Source organism: Nelumbo lutea, chromosome 4, assembly GCF_056320005.1.
Source record: "Nelumbo lutea isolate HS-2025 chromosome 4, American lotus-T2T, whole genome shotgun sequence".
NCBI classification, from domain to species: Eukaryota; Viridiplantae; Streptophyta; class Magnoliopsida; order Proteales; family Nelumbonaceae; genus Nelumbo; species Nelumbo lutea.
This window is the reverse complement of record NC_142687.1, coordinates 54,728,926-54,734,925: the sequence shown is the minus strand read 5'-3', so window position 1 is coordinate 54,734,925 and position 6,000 is coordinate 54,728,926.

The window sequence follows — 6,000 nt, the reverse complement described above, 5'->3', positions numbered from 1 at the left end:
TAGAGAACATTAAATGTCTGATTAAAGAGTGTCTTGTTGAGATGTACATGGCACTTTGGGAGGTTTGCTCACCAAGAAACCAAGGTATTGACCGCTAGCTTCCTTGTTCTGAGAATCACTTGGCCCAAGAAAATTTAGAAGGTAATGGATTTGCCTTGCCCCCTCCAGCCCAGTCAAAGTCCCCCCTCTTTATTTTGGGTGTTGGGCCTGGGCCCAAAGCAATTAGTGACCCCAGGCTTACTCTTGGTCGTAGGACGCCCAATAGTCTGACTTTCAGGAATCTTGGATGGTCCAGCCAGCCTCTAAAGGGTTCAGGGGTCAACCGGGGTTCTCAATACCAGCGGTGGAGTTCTCTGCTGGTGGAGTCGAAGGACGATGGGGGAGTCTTGGATTTTCACTCTCTTTCTTCGAAGCCTCTGCCTCCACCGGCTACTTCATTTGGGGTTGAGACCCATCTGGATGCTCAACAATTTTCCTTGTCAAGAGTGGAAGACACCCTGATTGAGGTGGATCCGATTGCGATGGTGGTTTCAAATTCATAGCCTGAAGACAGGGGAGATGATCAAGAGCTTGTTAGTTCCCAAGTGAAAGCAAGAAGGAGTAGTGCAACCACGAGGGGTTCTGGAATAGTAGAACAGACGTAGGAGAATGGTAGAATGATGTTGATTCAATCGATTCAGTGAGGTAAACAACCAGTGACCTCTAGTGCTTCCTCAGGGGTTTCATCACTTGGGTAATTATCTAGGGATTTCGTTAGGAGGGTTGGAGGAGGAGACAATCAAATACTTAGAGGGATTTGAAGAAAGAGTTCTTATGGAAAGGGGGAAAATTGAAGCAAAGAAGGGGGGAAATAAATCCAAGAGAAGCAAAGAAGTGATGCGGTTGACGTGGGGTTTAAACAACAAGGCTGGCAGTAGTGAGGGGAGTGTGAGGGGGGGAGAAAGTCTTAAGGATTAAGCTTGATTTTGCTTTAGGTTTTTGTAATGGAGATAAAATTGTTATCTTGGAATGTAAGGGGTTTCGAGTTGGGTAAAAGAAGGCTTGTAGTGTGTGAGCCTCGGAAGAAGTTGGGGTTGAAAATTATTTTGCTACAAGAAACCAAGCAGGATAGTGTAGAGGCAACAGTAGTTAGAAGCATCTGGGGGGAGAGAGAAGTTAGATGGAGAGCAAAGTTAGCAATTGGGAGTGTGGGGGGGTGTTGAGTATGTGGGATCCGTCAGTTTGTAGTCTGATTTCTTCTCATATTGGAAATTTTTCGATTTCCCTAGTTTTGAAATTTGCAGATAGGAATGTTTGTCAAGTCACAAATGTGTATGGTCCTAATGATCGAAGTCTGCAGGAGGAGTTCTGAGAGGAGCTAGTTGTGGTGAGGGGAAGTATGTCTTACCCTTGGGTTATTGGTGGTGATTTTAATGTTACTTTGTCTACTGAAGAGAAATTCTGGAGGAAGAAAATCCAGGGATATGGTTCAGTTTGCCGACTTCATCAACAGATTTGAATTAATAAACTTACCCCTTCATGGTAGTCAGTTTACTTGGACCAACAATCAAGATATCCCTACTCTTGTGAGACTATATAGGTTTTTGGTTACTTCTAATTGGAATGAGCTCTTTCCATCTTTCAAGTAGATTGCTCTTCCTAGGCCAGTTTCATATCACATTCCAATTCAGATAGTCTGTGGTGCCAGAAGTAGAGTAAAAGCCCCTTTCAAAATGGAGAATGTTTGGTTTGAAGATGTCACTCTTGTTCCTTTGTTGAAGTCTGTGTGGGAATGCATGTAGTGGGAACCAGCTCTTACATTCTGGAAAAAAAATTGGCTGTCATCAAAGCAAGATTAAAGATTTGGAAATTGGAGAAAAGCATGAGTTTAGATACTAAAAAAAAAAAAAAAAAAAAAAAAAAAAAAACTCTTTTGAGTACCATAAAGGAAATTGATTCAGTAGAAGAGTTGGATCCTATATCAAAGGAGCATAGATTAAAAAGATCTTAGGCAAAGTTGAAGTATGATAAATTGGCAGTGACAGATGAAACTAAATGGAGACAAAGAGCTAAAGTGGTTTGGCTAAAAAAGGGGGACAGAAACACACACTTCTTCCATAAAGTGGCCAATGCAAGAGCTAGAGCCTCTGTAATTACCAAGTTGGAAGGAGAGGGCAGGGTGGGTGTCTCTGAGGCAAACATGAAGATAGTGGCAACTAGCTTTTATAAAAAGTTGTATAAAGAGCCCTGGTTAAGTGATGTGCAGTCTTCTTTTATTGAAAGACCTTTCATGGAGGAGGAAATAATAGCAGCAATCAAGGTTCAAAATATTGATACACCGATATGGGCGTATCGGGCGAATCAATACAGCTTCTGGCACTTCTTTTTTTTAATTTTTTTTTGCAACTGGTTCAGAGGAGCATGTTTAGGCCTCCTCCACACCCTGAACTGGTCAGACCCCCGATACACCCACTATAGGGGCATATCGAAGGGGTCCCAGAATGATATGTATCAGCCAATACATGTCGATACTTTGAACCTTGGCAACAATTAAGATTTTGGCTGATGAAAAATCCCCAGGGCCTGATGGTCTCACAAATCTTTTCAACATTAAATGTTGGGACTTTGTGGAACAAGATATTCTAAATGTCTTCCAAGGCTTTTATGAGAGAGGTTCCTTGCAGAGGAGCTTAAACACTACCTTTATAACCCTTATTCCAAAGATTGAATGTGCAATGAACATTAAAGGTTTCAGGCTGATTAGTCTTCTGCATAGCTTCTATAAAATCTTAGCCCAAAGTTCTTACTAAGAGAATGAAAGGGGTTCTAAGTAGTGTTATATCTAACAACCAAGTGCCTTTATTCCAAGTAGACAGATGATGGATGCAGTCCTTATTGCAAATGAGCTTATACATTCAAGAAGAAAAGAAGGTTCCCCTGGGCTGATCTGCAAACTTGATATTGAAAACGCTTATGACCATGTTAATTGGAGATGTGTTGATCTTGTGTTACAGCAAATGAATTTTGGGCAGAAATGGAGGAACTGGATAAAAGTATGTATCACCTTTCCAAAATTTTCAGTCTTGATTAGCGAACATTCCGTAGGCTTCTTTGATAGTTCCAGGGGTCTTAGATAAGGTGATCCCCTGTCTCCTACTTTTATGTGTAATGGAGATCCTCACTCTATTCTGTAAAGGCTACTGATTCTGATGAGTGGTAAGGCTTTACAATTACTCCGGGGGGGAGAGAGAGAATGTGAACATTCTCCAATTTGCACATGATACTTTATGCCTTGTGGATGCCTCTCCCTCCCAGGTGGATTTAATTCTCGGGGTCTTATCTTGGTTTGAGGTGGTCTCTGGCCTTAAAGTCAATTAATTCCAGTGGGTCAGGTTTCCAATTTAGTAGATTGTGCAAAAATTTTGGCTTGTCAGATTGAGTTCCTCCCAGTCAAATATTTGGGTCTTCCTCTAGGGGCAAGTTGTGGATTATCTTTAATTTGGGACCCAGTAATTGAGAGAATGGAGAGAAATTTGGCTTCTTGGAAGGCAAAATACCTTTCTTTCAGGGGTAAGGTGACTTTGATTAAGAGCACACTTTCCAATTTGCCCACCTATTCCCTATCCATTTTCCCTATTTCGAACAAAGTTGCAAGTAAACTTCAAAAACTTCAAAGGAATTTCCTTTGGAGGGGTTGGGAAGAGGAGAAAAAAGTTCACTTGGTAAGTTGGGATCAAGTATGCCTCCCCAAGGATGAAGGGGGGTTAGGCATAAGGAAGTTGAAATCCTTTAACTCTGCCCTTCTTTGCAAGTGGATTTGGAGATTTGCAGCTGAAAATGATGCTTGGTGGAGTTCTCGTTGCTGGTAAATATGGTGTGGAATGGGGAAATTGGAGAACTAGGGACCCTCCTCCCAGTTGGGGAAACTCTTTGTGGAAAGGGATAATGAATAAATTCCTTGCTCTTGCTGATTGGATTTCAATTAAAGTTGGCAATGGTAATAGGACCAAGTTTTGGAAGGATTCTTGGTGCTCAGATGGCCCCCTTGCTAATTCCTTTCCTCTCCTTTTCTAGTGTGCTTCTAACCAAGAGGCTTCTGTTGTCGAGTGCTGCAGTGCATCTGGTGATTCAGTTCTTTAGTCTCCTTCCTTTAGAAGGAACCTTGTGGACTGGGAGGTGGAAGAGATATTGAACCTATTGACTCTTCTTCAAATCAAGAGATAGATGTCAGCTCAAAAGATAAGTGGCAATGGAAGTGGAATTCAGATGGTGTTTTCTCTGTCAAGTCTCTAGCTTCTAATCTCTGTAGAAGGGGTGTTATTGATTTCCCTTGCCATCAAGTGTAGAACTCCATTAGCCCAACTAAATACAACTTTCTAGTTTGGACTATGGCTCTAAATAAATGTTTGGCTAGAGCTAACCTTGTGAGAATGAGCATTCAACTTTGGGACCTTTCATGCAGCTTGTGTGGGAGCATTGCTGAAACTACTGATCATTTGTGCATTTGCTGCCCGTATTCTTCTTAGTTGTGGAATCATTTCTTCAGCTCTATGAACTTAAGTTGGGTTATGCCAAGTTCGGTTAAGGAGTTGTTGCGTTGCTGGAAGCTTAAGGGATTGAACAAAAAAAAAGAAGAGTGTATGGAAGATTATTCCTAATGCGGTTTTATGGTCCATCTAGTATGAGAGGAATAGAAGGATTTTCTGTAACAAGGCTTTAAGTCTAGAAGAGCTAATCCAGAAAGCAGTGGGCAAATTAATATCTTGGGTGTCAGTTTTTGAGGAATTCAAAAATTGTAATGTGTCTGTTGTTTTTCTTTCTTGTTCTTGGTGGAATTTTTAACTACTGATTTGGTCAGTCGGCCTTTCTGGGACTGATCTCAGCTTTCCTTGTGTATCTCTTGTTTCAATAAATATTACTTTACCTTTTCCAAAAAAAAAAATTAAATCAACCTATAAGTGAAATAATGTCATAGTCAAATAATAATTTTTTAAAAAATAAAATACAAAGAATCACAAAAATAAATATTATACATAAGATATAATGATATATTTATAAAAAATAAAATATCGGGTACATATATATAATATTATATATTCATTATGTTGAACAAAAATAAATATTATGCATAAGATATAATTTTATCAATTATGGAAATGTAATACAAAATTGAATGTCAACCTAGAAATCAAACTATTTGTCTTTTTGGGTTGTGGGTTAATGGTTTGGGCCAAATGGATTAAGTGATGATATGATAGTTAAATAATAGATATTTAAAAATTAATAAAAAAGTACAAACGTGTGATAAGTAAAAATTATGTATATAATTTAAAATTGATCCGAAAGCAAAGGTATTTCCGTATCCAAATAGTGGGTCAATAATCCAAATTTTCAAAGAAATTCATGATGTCATAATTGAATAATAAATATTTAAAAAAGATATAACAAAAAATAAAAAAGTATAGAATCTTGTCAAAGACATTTCGAAACATTTCTAATGTTATATAATCATAATATTAAATAAAACTAATTGTTAAAATAAAAGTTATTTTTATTTAAGACAAAAATAGAATACAAAATTTAATAATAATAATAATAATAATTTTTATTGTAATTTAAAATTTCTGCAACTACACATTTAGTACAAGTATTTAAGTTTATTTTTAATCATATTGTTATTTTTATTAATTTTCAATTTCTACCCTAACTATGATATATCTAAAATTCAAGTAATTAATATGAAAAAATTCATACCTGCAACACACGTGCTTAATTACTAGTATATATATATATATATGGAGGAAAAATAAAATATATATGCGTTATTTTAATTTATATTTTTTGATTCAGTCTCTTATTTTTTTATTTGTAGAAAAATATTAAAAATTGTGATTCGATGCCCCAAAAAGTTTTTTTTTTTTTTTTTGCAAAAATAGTGGGGCAAGGCACCATATGCATAAATCTCAAAAATTGAAGCACAAAGTCATCATCCGAAAGTTTGCATACATATTTAATGTGCTG